Here is a 16,288-nt window from a genome sequence, read left to right on the forward strand (position 1 = left end):
TTGAAAGATTGTGGTTCGAGTCTCTGCTATTTCCACCCTGACTTCCCTCAGCAACCCAGGATGCAGCCCATCCAGACCGGGTGACTTTTCTACTGTGAACACTGCTAACCTTGTAATTGTCTCCTCTTTATCTATTTTCTTCCCCTCCAAATTCTCCACTTCTTCCTTCTTTACTGTGACATTTGCAGCATCCGTTTGTTTTGTGATGACAGATGAAATGTACTTAATTAGTACCTCAGCCGCACCCTCTGCCTCCACAGGATCTCCTAATTGACCCACCCTTTCATTGACTGTCCATATGTTGGTAAAAGACTTCAGTGTTCCCAGTTATGTGACCCGCTAATCTTTTCTCATACACTCTCTTGCTGATCTCATTTCCTTTTTCAGCTCTCCTCTGTACTTTCTGTATTCTGCTTGTTTCTCTACTGCAGATGAATCCTCACATGATTTCTCAGTGAATGGTTTTAGAACTATTTTGTAAAAGGATTTAGTTTTGTAAATTTCTCCCTCGCTCCCCTCATGGTCAGGCAGAAAGTTTAACTGCTGTGTTTTCAAACAGCAACAGCTTTATTTGAAAAGCCATTGGGACAGGATTCCGGGTTTTAATCCAGTTACAAATCTGGTTCTGATGTCTTGTGGCTCCAGCTGTCACATGACCTGTCAGAGGATGACCTCATAATTGACCCAGTCATGGAGATGTGGGTTGATGTTTAAATTGTTTCAAAATAATTTTCCAGAAGGACAATCAAAATGAATCGAAATATAAAAGGTAGATTTTGTGAATTTGTGCTCCCAGTGGAAATTCCTGCAGAGTCTGTTGTTTTTCATATCCCCAATTCCCCACAGGAAGCTCTGTGCTCGGAGCCTGTATTCATTACATCAACATTATACTTTTTAACATTAACGTATCCTTCTGCAGCGCTGCCTCGGTTAATAACAGCAGATCTAAGTCACATTTCAGATACAGAAACAGACGCATCAATTATTCACTCTTTCCCAGAGTGAGTGAGGCCGGGACAACCAGCAACATTTCAGGAAATCCCAGGGGAGTTAATATCCCAATCACTCAGCATTCCAGTAACATTGAACAAGTTCCTGAACTGAGTGAACCTTTCAAAGTACAGAAGTGATGACGAGGTCAAAAAGGTCTGAACAGTTGAGGTGACTGAGCGGATTCAGCTTCTCTATTCAGGTTGCAGCTTTCACTGGAGGCATGTGTTTAAATCCCACTTCTGACAACTTGATTTTCAGTTACTTTGCAGAGCTTCCTTGAAGGTTTGAGGTAGAGTAAATACTGAGGAACTGTTTCTAACTGCTGAACGGTCAATATCCGAAGGTTACAGATTTAAGGTGACTCACAAAACCAGAAGGAACATGAGGAAAAATTCCTTTCTGCAACATGTGGTTAGGATTTCAGTTATGTGGATAGATTGGAGAAGCTAGGGTTGTTCTCCTTCGAGAGGAGATTTGATAGAGGTGTTCACAATCATGAGGGGTCGTGACAGACCTGATAGAGAGAAACTGTTGGTTGAAGGATTGAGACTCAGGTAAAAGCTGTGGCTCAGTTGGTCACACTCACCTCAAAATCACAAGCTTCTGGGTTCAGATTTTACAGCTGACACTCCAGTACAGCACTGAGGGTGTTGAAGGTGCTGCCTTTCAGGTGTGATGTTAAACCAAGACCTGGTCTGCATGTTTGGGTGAATGTAAAAGATCCCATGCTGCAATTTCAAACAAGTGAAGAGCAATTCTCCCTGGTGTTGTGATCAATATTTGCCCCTCAATCAGATCAGTTGGTCATTATCACATTGCTGTTTGTGGGTATTAGCTGCTGCATTTCTGACATTACAACAGTGATTACAGTTCAAAAGTATTTCATTGTCTACAAAGTGCTTTGATATGTCCAGTGGTCAGGAAAGGTGCTAGATGAATGCAAGTCTTTTCTTTCTTTATCACAACACATTGCTGTGTAAAAAATGGTTCTTCATGTCACCTCTGGTTCTTCTGCCAATCACCTGATATCTGTGTCCTCTGCTTACTGACCCTTTTACCACTGGAAACAGTTTCTCCTGATTTAAACTATTGAAGAACTTCATGACTTTGAACAAATGTGTCAAATCTTTTCTGAATTTTCTCTGCTGCAAGGAGAACAACCCCAGCTTCTCCAATCTCTCCACATAACTGAAATCCCTCACCCTGCTACCATTGTGGTAAATCTCTTTTTTATTCTTTCATGGGATGTAGGCACTGCTGACACAATGTGATTCCTGTCAATGGAGCGGCCCGCTGACATCATCGGAGAGCGCCAAGCTGTGCATCGGCACAGCTACATCTTGCCAGGATTAAGTGGCACATGCACATGATGATGTCATTGCGCAGCGCCAACATCATCACATATCCGCGCATAGTCCATCTTCGCACATGTGCGCGAAAGCATCATCGGGTATCCAGCCCCTCACTCAGCTGGAGGAAGCAGCTGAATAGGAGACTTTGAGGCTGGAGCTCTCCCCCCTCGGCAACTCGCTCCAGGCCTCGACGCTTCCTCCCCTCAGCCGCTCGCTCCACACCTCAATGCTCCCCTGGACAATTGTTCCCCACTTGCGTCATCCAGCTCTCCGGCTGCTTGCTCTCTGACCCCGAAACCCCGCTCTTGCCGTTAGCTCCAAGCCATGCCACTTCCCTTCTGTAGGCCACTCACTACTCGCTCCTATGTCACACTTTGCAGCCCACCTTGCTTCTTCGGGCGGCGCGTGGAGACTGGACAAACGTGGGAGCAAGTGGCCGAGAGAAGGGAAGCAGCGCAGCATAGAGCTGGCGGCTGGAGGGGAGGGGGGGTGGGGAGTGAGCGAATGACCAGAGAATGGGGTGACGTGATTGGGAGACAATCGGCCAGGGAAGTAGGGGGTGGGAGCAGCGAGGTCTATAGTGAGCGACTGTGGAGGGTGGAAGCGGCCGGTGCGAAGGAGGGGGAGAAAGCGAGTTGTGCCACCTAGTGGTTGCGTTGTCAGCAAACGCAGCCTTTATTGTCCATCCTTAATTGCCCTTGAGAAGGTGGTGGTGAGCTGCCTTTTTGGAGCTGCTGCAGTCCATGTGTTGTACGTAAACCCACAGTGCTGTTAGGAAGGGAGTTCCAAGATTTTGATCCAGTGACAGTGAAGGAATGGTGATATAGTTCCCAGTCAGGACAGTGTGTAACTTGGAGGGGAGCTTGCAGATGGTGGTGTTCCCATTCATCCAATGTCCTTCTAGGTGGTCGAGATTGGGGGTTTGGAAGGTGCTGTCGAAGGAGGCTTGGTGAGTTGCTGCAGTGCATCTTGTCGATGGTACACACTGCTGCCACTGTTCACTGGTGGTGCAGGAAGTGAATATTTAAAGTAGTGGATGGAGTGCTGATCAAGTGATCTGCTTTGTCCTGGATGGTGTTGAGTTTCTTTGGTGTTGTTGGAGCTCCACTCATCCAGGCAAGTGGGGAGTATTGCATCACACTCCTGACTTGTGCCTTGTAGATGGTGGACAGGAGGTGAGTTACTTGCAGCAGAATTCCCAGCCTCTGACCTGCTCTTGTAGCTACGGTATTTATATGACTGATCCAATTCAGTTTCTGCTCATTGGTAACCCCCCGGATGTTGATTGTGAAGGATTCAGCAATGGTAATGTCATTGACTGTCAAGGGGAGATGGTTAGATTCACTCTTGTTGGAAATGGTCATTGCCTGGCATTTTTGTGGCGTGCATGTTACTTGCCACTTATCAGTCCAAGCCCAATCTTGCCCAGGTCTCTCTACATGTGGACACGGACTGCTTCAGTATCTGAGGAGTTACTAATGCAACTGAACATTTTGCAATCATCAGTGAACATTTCCACTTCTGACCTTATGATGGAAGGAGGTTTATTGATGAAGCAACTGAAGATGGTTGGGGCCTAGGACACTACCCTGAAGAACTCCTGAGCGATGTCTGGTACTGAGATGATTGGCCACCAACAACCAGCACCATATTCCTTTGCGCAAGGTATGACTCCAACCAGTGGAGATTTTTCTCCTTGATTGCCATTGACTTCAATTTTGAAAGGGCTCCTTGATGCCCTTGGCAAGAGCAGTCACTGTCACTGTCACCTCACCTCACCTCCTGAATTCAGCTCTTCTGTCCATATTTGGGCCAAGGCCAGAATGAGGTCAGGAATTAAGTGGCGCTGGCGGAACCCAAAATGAGCATTGGTGAGTAGGTTATTGCTGTGTAAGTGCTGCTTGATAGCACTGTCAACGACACCTTCCATCACTTTACTGATGATCAAGAGGAGGCTGATGGGGCAGGAATTGACCAGGTTGGATTTGTCCTGCCTTTTGTATACAGAACATACCTGGGCAATTTTCCACATTGCTGGGTAGATGCCAGTGTTGTAGCTTGGCGGGCAGCGTGGCTAGTTCTGGAGCACAAGTCTTCAGCACTGCAGCCAGGATGCTGTCAGTATCCAGAGCCTTCAGCCATTTCTTGATATCATGTGGAGTGAAGTGGATTTAGCTGAAGATTGGCACCTGTGATGCTGGGGACCTCAGGAGGAGGCCGAGATTGATCATCTGCTTGGCACTTTTGGCTGAAGATGGTTGCAAATGATTCAACCTTGTATTTTGCACTGATATACTGGTCTCCCCTATCATTAAGGATGGGGATATTTGTGGAGCCTCGTCCTCTTGTTAATTATTTAATGATCCACCACCATTCAGGACTGGATGTGGCAGGACTGCAGAGCTTTGATCTGATCTGTTGGTTGTGAGATCACTCAGCTCTGTCTATTGCATGCTGCTTCCGCTATATGACATGCAAGTGATCCTGTGTTGTAGCTTCACTCATTTTTAGGTCTGCTTGGTGCTGTTCCTGACATGCCCTCCTGCACACTTCATTGAACCACTATTGCTCCCTTGGCTTGATGGTAATGGTGGAGTGAGGGATATGTCAGGCCATGAGGTAACATATTGTGTTTAAATACAATTCTGCTGCTGCTGATGACCCACAGTGTCTCATGGATGCCCAGTTTTGAGCTGCCAGATCTGTTCATTTCTTCCCTCAGATATAATTGAGAAAACAATTCTGAAGAAATGCATCAACTAAGTATAAAGGAGAGAGAAATAAATACTGACAAAATAGATGGCAGCATTTGGAAGGTAAAAAGATTTCAGTTTTATTATTGATGAGTGAGAGGAATATATCACACTTTGGGGCTTCTGGAAGTGGATTTACTGATAATCTGGGGAATTGATGGGAAGCTGCTTCATAGTTGGTGGAACAAATTCCCGCCCTTGGGGTGGAGCCAACAGCTGCATCCGTCCAATAATAAACAGAGTAGAAGTACTGTATCAGGCCTTGTTAGCTCAGTTGGTACAGCATGAGACTTTTAATCTCAGGGTCTTGGATTTGAGAGCCTTGTTGTGTGGGTGTTCTTCCCTTTTTCAGTCTTCATCAGCAGAGAGTTCAAGGATTGTTTGAAATTAAATTCAACAACATCACCAGATTTCAACTACTCCCCCACCCCCCCCCCCCCGCCCCCTCCCAGTGTAGTTGACAGGACTCTCAACCTCTGCCTTCCCCCTTCCCCTCCCTCCCAGAACCGTGACAGGGTTCCCCTTGTCCTCACTTTCCACCCCACCTGCCTCCACATCCAAAGGATCATCCTCCACCATTTCCGCCACCTCCAGCGTGATGCCACCACCAAACGCATCCTCCCATCCCCTGTCAGCATTCTGAAGGGATTGTTCCCTCCGCGACACCCTGGTCCACTCCTCCATTACCCTGACACCTCGTCCCCTTCCCAAGGCACCTTCCCATGCAATCGCAGGAGATATAATACCTGCCCTTTTCCCTCCTCTCTGCTCATTATCTAAAGCCCCAAACACTCCTTTTAGGTGAAGCAGCGATTTACTTGTACTTCTTTCAATTATGTATACTGTATTCACTGCTCACAATGCAGTCTCCTCTAAACTGGGGAGACCAAACGCAGATTAGGTGGAACACCTCTGCTCAGGTCGAAAGCATGACCCTGAGCTTCTGGTTGCTTGCCATTTCAACACTCCCCCCCCCTGCTCTCATGTCAACATTTCTGTCTTTGGTCTGCTCCAGTGTTCCAGTGAAAATCAACCCAAGCTCGAGGAGCAGCACCCGACCTTTTGATTCGGCACTCTACAGCCTTGTGAATTGAACATTGTGTTCAATAACATCAGAGCATGACTGGTGTCAGGCAACCACAAGCATTAACACACTCTTTGCCTTTGTCCCAGGACAGCTTTGTTATTTAATCTCTCCTGCCCTCTGCCCTATCAAACACATTCTCCTTTGTTCTCTCCCACATGCCCCTCCCCTTCACTTGTTTAAAACCGAATTCTCTTCTAACCTGTGTCAGTTCTGATGAAAGGTCACAGACCAGAAACATTAACTCTGTTTCTCTCACCACAGATGCTGCCAGAGCTATTGAGTATTTCCAGCCCTTTTTGTTTTTATTTCAGATTTCCAGCATCAGCAGTATTTTGCTTTTATTGTGTCAGAAAGTCTTTCCTTGATTCAGGACTCTTACCTCTCTCCAGAATCTCTCTGCTAAAGATTGAACTTTATCTCATTTCACTCACAGCTCAGGGTCAGTGTGGCACAGTGGGACTTCTGGCTGTCTCCCACTTCACAATCCCTCAGTACTGAGAAAACAATGGGGAATATTACTCACATGTTGTGTTCTGTAACTTTTTACAAACACTTTAATTGTCTTTAATTCACTTTAATGACACATATTGTCTTCCAAAGCAGTGACAGAATGGTGGCTTTAGTGTGTTGTTGAAATAGCTTTGTTGAGTTCGTGCTGTACTAACAGTTAAACAGTTCTTGGTTCAATCCCAGGTTTTGGCACTTTCAACCTCTCCTGTGTCTTTTTCTTTGGCTCCAATTGTCAAGCTGCATGATTTACTCTGAAATTAGCACCAGAGAACCAAGGCACCAGCGAGCATGAGGAGCTGAAATTAGCACAGATCAAATCCACTTAATATTTCTGACTGAAGATGGTTGCAAATGCTTCAGCTTCATCTTTTGCACTGACGTGCTCAGCACCACCATCATTGAGGATGTGAATGTTTTTGGAGCCTCCTCATCTTGTTAGTTATTTAATTATCCACCACCATTCACGACTGGATGTGGCAGGACTGTGGAGCTGTGATCTGATCCTGAGGGAGATATCCGTGCGTGGAGTGGCGGGATGTATGGAGAGTGATCCTGAAGAGGGTGTCCGATCCTGGAGTGGAAGCTTTCTGTGGAGGTACAGGAGTAGGCCATTCAGCCCCAGTGTTTTATAAAGGTTTAGCATAACTTATTTGCTTTTACTCTATGCCTCTATTAATAAAGCCAAGTGTCCTGTTTGCTCTTAGCAACCTTTTCAAACCTTGATCAAAAAAGATTGGTGTACATGGTCTCATTCTTCCTCCCAAACTGTATCACTTCACAATTTTCTGTGTAAAATTTTATCTGTTGTGTGAAAGCCCATTTTACCAGTGTGATTAAGTTCCTCTGAAGTGTGTTACTGTCACTGGCATAGGACGAAATTCACGAGCATTCTTTGATGCTATCGCCATGGAAAGAGCAATCTTACACACTAGCTCAAATTGGGATTTTGTGTGTTTAGTATCTTTCCTCATCCACCAATATAAGCACAAATCTGTCTCATAATGTACGGTCTAAGAATGTGCCAATGTTGCAATGTGGTGATAAATTCTTCAGTGTCACAATGTACTCACCAACTGTTTCACTACTTTTCTGATTTCTGGATCCAAGTTTGTAGCTTTCCGCGATCTCTAGTGGCTTAGGGTTGAGCCTCACTTCAACGAAGTAACGGAAAATTATGATTTAAAGATTACACTGTCATTCATTCACATCTCTGTCTTCTCCTGAACTTCGAGTTCAAATTTGTTTGTGAAGTTGAGTCACACGTTAAGACAGCACAATCTTTGTCTTTGTGAAGGAAGTGATTTGGGAATGGCTGTTTGAAACTGTCCCTTCTTGCACAGAAATTCAGTGCAAATACTCGATCACTCACAATTTCCTTGAGAGAAATTTGTTCACAATCGCATTCGACACGGAAACTGCCTCAGCATTAATCTCACTGAAGCAGAATGTGACCGTGTTGTATGTTTCAGAATGTTGGTGCTGTTATTTGTCGCTTTTAACCGAGACTGGGACACAGGGCAAGTTTGATCCGAGGTTGGAATATATTATCATTCAGGAGCAAGAAAAATCAAAAAGAACAAAATAAGAAAACCCAGTCTCCAGATTTGAGAATCTGTCGATCTGCTTTGGGAAAGTGAATCAGAGCAGAATGAAGGGTGAACTGTCCAGAAGAGATGAAGACACAGCTCAGTCAACACGTTCCCCTGGTTTATGATGCTGGAACATTCCTCACACAGAAATGATTCAACCCAATGACAAACATTCTTACAGCTGATAATTTATGCTACTGATTTAAGGACTGTCTCATGTGGTTACCGAGTGACGACGAGAAGATATTAAACTTTGTTCTATTCAATCTAGTTGTGATGAAGTTAGAATTTTTCTACCTTTTATAAACAGTATTTGAAGGGTCTCGGCAACAATGTTCAGTGTTGATGAGAGTGGGGTCTGGGTGAGAAGCTGCTGAGTGTGACAGGGTCAGGACTGGATGCAGGAAGTTCTCTGACAGTCTCCCTCGATCTCTCTAATGGGTTTGAGTTGATTTACGACTGGTAGCTTTTATTTTACTTTTCTTATTTAGAGATACAGCCCCTTCGGCCCACCGAGTCTGTGCCAACCAGCAACCACCCATTTATACTAATCCTCCATTAATCCCATATTCTCTACCTCATCCCCACCATTCTCCTACCACGTACCTACACGAGGGACAATTTACAATGGCCAATTTACCTATCAACCTGCAAATCTTTTGGAGGTGGGAGGAAACCAGAGCACCCGGCGGAAACCCACACAGACACAAGGAGAACTTGCAAACTCCACACAGGCAGTACCCAGAACTGAATCCTGGTCGCTGGAGCTGTGAGGCTGCGGTGCTAACCATTGCGCCACTGTGCTGCTGTTGGTGTTCTGATAAATGAAGGAAGTTCCCTCCACCCATTTTTTTTTGGACAGACAGTGTGGTATAAGGATGTAAAGGGTTAATGCTGAAGATAGTGGGATCAACCCCTCCCACTGTCAGAGTGATGATGGAACAGTCACATGAGATGAAGTTTGGGAGAAGAGAGAGCAGCACCAAGGATGCTAGCTTAGCAGGCTTGATGAGTGTGTCTGGAGTATTGTGTAAATTAGAAAAGAGTTCTTAGTTCTTACAGCAGGAACTGTGTCCAGAAAATATCGAGAAACTCACAATTTTATTATTCAGGAGTCGGAGCACAGATATTAATTCCAAGTGACAGTTCTGGGACCAATTAACAAAAAAAGTAGAGAATAATATTGCTCACTGATTGAAATCCCCCAGTGAGGAGACAGTTAAACAGCTGATCTGTTGGGGCATCCTTCGATCCAAGGTTTCAGCAACATTTAATCTCCCTTTTTGGTGAAATTCTCTGTTATTTGCAACTTTTTTTATCAGCTTTGATGGGCGAGTGAAAAAACTGAAAAAATGGAACAGTTCCATCCTTTCTTTTCTTCCTTCTTCCCTTCTTTCCATCAGTTTCTCTTTTCTGTCCCAGATCAATATAATGATGAGAATCCCACTTTAATCTGCTGTTTCTGGTGTTTTATCCATTCCAATCAAAATTTCAACATTCCAATCAAATCGATTTGTTATTCCACAGTGTCTCTCCATGTGTTTTATTCTGTTGTATTCTCTCACAGTCTGTTTGATGATCAATGTTACATCTCACTCTCTGTTCTGGTGAAGATCAGAAGCAGTGATATCTGTTTACACCACCCGACAAGTCGGCCTGAGGCTGTGTCTCTCTGATCATGTGGAGTTTAAGCAATTCTTCCAGTCAGTTAGTTCAGTTGTAATTTCATGAGAAATTCGGTCATCATGACTTCGTCAGTGACCTAATGGTTCAGGTGTCTGAGTGATGTTAATCATGATGTGATGAAATGATTGTATGTTCCAGTCTTTCCGTGGTGGGTTTTCACATTGAGTAGAAACGTGTTGGACATGGTCTGGAAATGTTTCACACCGCTCCATTCCCAACTTCATTTACTGACAGAAGATATATTTCCATCATTGCACAGCTGGTTGCACAGCCAGAAGCTGTGCTGAAGGTGACAGCTATGCCTATGTAACTGACAAGGTGTTTGAGAGGTTAAGGCGATGGACTGCTAATCCATTGTGCTCTGCACACGTGGGTTCGAATCTCATCCTTCTCGCTCGTTTATGAAGTGCTTAGTGTATTGTTTATGTTGGGGGAGTCTATGTGTGAAGTCAGCCTCAAAACCTGTTCTTGTCTGTGTCCAGACAGTGATTCCAGAATTTGTTACACTTTATTAAAATTGAGACAGACAATTGGAATTCTTCACCCAAACTGCACTGGAATGAAGATCAAATAGGGATCACGAAACGGAGCAGGATTTTTCCTCCCCTCCTTCCTTCCATCTTTACTTTCTCTCGATTTGCACCAAGTGAAAGACAAATGGGAAAAGCAAATGGCGAGGGAGCAGATGCAGAAAATTATCCTTTGGCAAGAAATTTATTTTCAAATCTTCTTGATAGATTAAGTGAGTGAGCAATGCTTTGACAGATGGAGTTTAAAATGAGGGGTCATTTAGTACCTACGATAGATCAGAGTGTTTTTTTGTAAGAGGTGAGATGTTAGAAACGGCGGAGGAGCAGAGACCCGAATACTGAATTAATAAAAGCTCGTGGCCTGGCAGAAAATAATGTGAAAAGTGAACAGAATATGAAGATTGGAACTCATGTTGCAGTGATATAAAGCTCTGTGCTCCTGAAGTAAATGTCCAAGCCCAGATTGTGGGGAATCTGTGGAGAGTGATTTGGTTTTTATTCATTCTTGGGTGTGAGTATCGCTGATAAGGCGAGCATTTATTACCCATTCCTATTGCCGTTGAGAAGGTGGTGGAGAGCTGCCTTCTTGAACTGATGCAGTCCATATGGTGCAGGAACACCCACAGTGCTATTGGGGAGGGAGTTCCAGGATTGTGACCCAACAACAGTGAAGAAATGGCGATATCGTTCCAAGTCAGGATGGTGAGTGTCTTGGAGGGGAACCTGCAGGTAGTGAGTTCCCATGCATCTGCTGCCCTTGTCCTTCGAGGTGGTAGTGGTCACGAGTTTGGAAGGTGCTGTTGAAGGATACTTGGCGAGTTGCTGCAGTGCATATGGAGATGGTACACACTGCAGCCACTCCAGGCGCTGCTTCACAAACCACTGACCACCTCCAGGCGCGTATCCATTGTCTCTCGAGATAAGGAGGCCCAAAAGAAAAAGAAAAAGAAAAAGAAAAGAAAAGAAAAGAACACACTGCAGCCACTGTTTACTGGTTGTGGAGGGATTGAATGTTTAAGGTGGCGGGTGAGGTGCCGATCAAGTGCGCTGCTTTGACCTGGATGGTGTTGAGCTTCTTGAGTGCTGTTGAGTGGGATGTATTCCATCACACTCCTGACTTGTGCCTTGTAGATGGTGGACAGGATTTGGGGTGTAAGGAGGTGAGATACTTGCTGCAGAATTCGTAATCTCTGACCTGCGCTTATAACCACAGCATAGATGTGACTGGTCCAGTTATGTTTCTGGTCAAGATGTTGATGGTGGGGGATTTAACGATGATAATGCTTCTGAATATCAAAAGGTAGATTTTTTTTCTCTCTCATTGGAGATGTTCACTGCTTGGCACTTGTGTGGCCAGAAGGTTGCTTGTCACTTATCAGCTCAAGCCTGAATGTTGTTCATGTCTTGCTGCTTGCAGGCACAGACTGCTTCAGTATCTGAAGAGTTGTGAGTCATCATCTAACATTCCCACTTCTGACTGATGTTGAAGAGAAAGTCGTCAATGAAACAGCTGGGATGTTTGGGTCTTGGACACTACCCTGAGAAACTCCTGAGGCAATGTCCTGGACTGAGATGATTGGCCTCCACGAACCACAACCATCTTGTTTTGTGCGAGGTACAACTCCAGCAAGTGGAGAGTTTTCCCCCTGATTCCCAGTGACTTCAATTTTGCTGGGGATCCTTGATGCCACACTCACTCAAGGGAAATCACTCTCACCTCTCCTCTGGAATTCCACCCTTTTGTCTCTGTTTGGACCAAGCTGCAATGAGATCATACAAACATAATATCAGAAGAACTAGTAGCAGGAGTAGGCCATTTGGCCACTCGAGCTTGCTCCGCCATTCAATAGGATCATGGCTGACCTGATCATGACCTCAACCCCACTTTCTTGCCTGCCCACATAACCCTTGGCTCTCTTGTAAATAAAAATCTTGAAGACATTCAATGGCCCAGCCTCCACTGCTCTCTGAAGTAGAGAATTCCAAAGATTAATGACCCTCTGAGAGAAGAAATTCCTTCTTAAATGAAAAAGCCCTAAATCTGAAACTGTGTCCCCTAGTTCTAGATTCCACCACGAGAGGAAACATCCTCTCAGCATCTACCCTGTCAAGCCCCCTCAGAATCTTATATGTCTCAATACGTTCACCTTTCATTTTTCTCAACTCCAATGAGTATCAGTCCAACCTGCTCAACTTTCCTCATAAGACAACACCTTCATCACAGGAATCAATCCAATGAACCTTCTCTGAACTGCCTCCAATGCAAGTATATCCCTCCTTAAATAAGGAGACCAAAACTGTACACAGTACTCTCGGTGTGGTTTCACCAGCACCATGTACATTTGTAGCAAGACTTCTCTACTTTTATACTCCATCCCCCTTGCAATAAAGGGTAACATTCCATTTGCCTTCCTAATTATTTGCTGTACCTGCATGGTACCTTTTTGTGATTCATGTACAAGGACACCCAGATCCTTCTACACCGCAGCATTCTGTGATCTCTCACAATTTAAATAATATTTTCCTGTTCTATTCTTCCTACCAAAGTGGATAACCTCACATTTTCCCACATTATACTCTATCTGCCAAATTATTTCCTTGAGCTGAGAGACCCTGGCAGAACCTAAACTGAGCATCGATGATCAGATTATTGCTAAGTGTGTGGTGCTTGATAGCACTGTTGGTGACATCTTCCATCACTTTGCTGATGATTGATAGTAGACTGATGGGGCGGCAATTGGTCAGATTGGATTTGTCCTGCATTTTTTTTATGGAGTGGGCACACTTGGGCAATTTTCCACATTGTCAACTAGATGCCTGTGTTGTAGCTCTACTGGAACAGTGTGGCTGAGAGCGCAGCTAGTTCTGGAGCACAAGTCTTCAGGACTAGAGCCGGAAATCTTGTTAGGGCCTATAGTCTTTGCTGTATCGAGTGTCTTCAGCTGTTTCTTGCCATTATGTGGAGTGAAGCGAATTGGCTGAAAACTGGAAGCTGTGATGCTGCGGACCTCAAGAGGCCGAGATGAATCATCCACTGAGCAATTTCTGACTGAAGATGGTTTCAAATGCTCCAGCTTCACCTTTTGCATTGACGTGCTCGGCTCCACCGACATTGAGGATAGGGATGTTTTTGGAGCCTCCTCATCTGGTTCGTTATTTAATTGTCCACCACCATTCATGACTGGTTACTTAGTTTCTCAGGGCAGTGTCCTAGGCCCAACCATCCTCAGCTGTTTCATTGATGGCTTTCTCTTCAACATAAGTGAGGAGTGGGAATGTTCGCTGATGATTCACAACTCCTCAGATACTAAAGCAATCTGTGCCTGCAAGCAGCAAGACCTGAACAACATTCAGGCTTGAGCTGATATGTGACAAGCAACATTCTTTGATCTGATCCTGAGGGAGATATCCGTGCGTGGAGTGGCGGGATGTATGGAGAGTGATTCTGAAGAGGGTGTCTGAACATGGAGGGCAGAATCTGTGGAGAGTGGTCCCCAAAGGATGTCCATGTCTGGAGATTTAGGAATTCTGAAGAGGGTCTCCGAGCCCATAGTGCTGGGATGTATGGAGAGTGATCCTGAAGTGGGTGTCCGAGCCTGGAGTGGCAGGATCTGTGGAGAGTGATCCTGATGAGTGTGTGTAAACCTGGAATGGAAGCTTTCTGTGGAGGTACAGGAAGAGGCCATTCATTCCCAGTATTTTATAAAGGTTTAGCATAACTTATATGCTTTTACTCTATGCCTCTGTTAATAAAGCCAAGTGTCCTGTTTGCTCTTAGCTACCTTTTCAATCCTTCTAACATTGGTGTACATTATCTCTCTGCTCCTGCACCCAGTTTAGAATTGTAACGGTTCATTTATATGGCATTCTTCCTTCCAAATTGTATCACTTCACACTTCTCTGTGTAAAATTTCATCTGTTATGTGAAAGCCCATTTTACCTTTTTTTTTTAAGTTCCCCTGAAGTGTGTTACTATCACTGGCATAGGACAAAATTCCTGAGCATTCTTTGATGCTATCTCCATAGACAGAGCAATCTTATACGCAAGCTCAAATGTAGGATTTTGTGTGTTTAGTATCTTATTTCACCCACCAATATAAGCACAAATATGTCACGTAAATCTTGTTCACTGCAGTCCCTGCTGCTGTTTGCTGCCTATATTTACAGACTTTTATCTCAACCTCGTCACCATGTTCTCTAATATATTCAGGGGGCATCAGCAGAGAAAATGTTCACCAAGCGTGGCAAGTGCAAGGAAATGTTTATTTATGTCATTATGTCATGAACATAATATACAAATTTTTACATGTGTGAATCATCAAGATGTGTCTTCATAAATGGAACCCCGTCACAATAAACACTGTCACCTTTCAATGTTTAGCAGACAGGTTTGACGGCTTGATGTGTGTGATTCCCATATTAATGTGTTTGTGCAAAGTTCGGGGAAAGATGGAGATATGAATAATTTATAGGGAAATCTTTTAAACATATTACCACATCTCTCACTCACAAAGATCTGCAAACACATGGATTCCAAAAGAACCTGAGTACAAAATCACCTAAAATAAACACAGCCAGAGAAACTTGCAATAACCTGTAGCTCAGGGAAAGTACAGATGGATATTGGGCATCTCCTGGCAGGACAGAGTGCCGAATGCAGAAGTACACCAGCGTGCAGGGATCTGCAGCATGTTTGCCCTCTTGAGTCAGCGGTGACTCTGTTGACTGGGTCATGTGTGCTGAATGGATGATGGTCGCTTTGCCAAAGACATGCTCTTTGGTGAGCTTGCTATCAGCACGAGACCAACAGGTCACCCACGTCTGTGATACAAGGACATCTGCAAAGCGAGATCTCAAGCAGACTGGGATTGGAGTCGATGCATGGGAAGTCCTTCCTGCTGACTGGAATTCCTGGAGAAAGGCATTCAGGAAGACCATGGGAAAAGCAGAGGACAAAAGAAATGACCAGACGGTGGGAAAGAGAGCTCAGAGGAAGGAAAAATTATCAGTCGACCTCGGGCCAATGACATTCATCTGTACCAGCTGCGGAAGGGATCGTCACTCACGAGTCGTCCTCTACAGCCACAACAAACGATGTTTCATACAGAAGTGACGTACACCCCGGGTGTAGCCCATCGTCTTCCGAGACGGACGGTTGCCTATTACAATTACAACTACAGCTACAACTACAAGAGCGAGTCAGAGGCTGGGAACACTGCCGTGACGAACTCAGCTCTTGACTCGCCAAAGCCTGCCCACTATCTACAAAGCCTTCCTCTGATTTCAATTGCACACACATTCGTGATCTGGCTCTGTAGCTTAGTTGGTTAAAGCACCTGTCTAATAAACAGGAGATCCTGGGTTCAACTCCCAGCAGAACCTTATTTCACAGTAGCAACATGCTTGAAAAGTTTCATTATCAACATTGACATCTGTGTCTTGTGAACTTTAATTCAAAATACTTGATGAATTTCAATCACATAAAAAAACAGCCTTTGTGAAGGATATGAGTTTGGAATGGCTGTTCCTCCTTGTACAGAATTTCAGTGCTGATACATCAAAGGTAACTTCTTTGACATAAATTTGTTCACAGTTCCATTCAACCTGGAAAACAGCTTGATGTTAATCTCACTGAAGGAAAGTGTGAGAGTGTTTGTGTCATTATGTGTTGCTTTTAACCGAGACTGGGACATGACGCAAGTGGGAGGGTTTATCTGAGGTTTGGAATATTTGTCAGTCAGGAACAAGAAAAATCAAAGGAACCAAATAAGAAAACCTATGTCTCATG

The 16,288-nt window shown here is 44.5% G+C and overlaps 1 non-coding gene across 1 annotated transcript; it reads left to right on the forward strand.

The window, feature by feature from the left end:
- The first annotated feature begins 15,808 nt into the window (after window positions 1–15,808).
- trnai-aau (transfer RNA isoleucine (anticodon AAU)) lies at window positions 15,809–15,882 on the forward strand. Its single transcript has one exon. It is a non-coding gene; the product is annotated as a tRNA-Ile (tRNA).
- Window positions 15,883–16,288: the final 406 nt, after the last annotated feature.

This window comes from Heterodontus francisci, chromosome 35, assembly GCF_036365525.1.
Source record: "Heterodontus francisci isolate sHetFra1 chromosome 35, sHetFra1.hap1, whole genome shotgun sequence".
Classification (NCBI taxonomy): Eukaryota; Metazoa; Chordata; class Chondrichthyes; order Heterodontiformes; family Heterodontidae; genus Heterodontus; species Heterodontus francisci.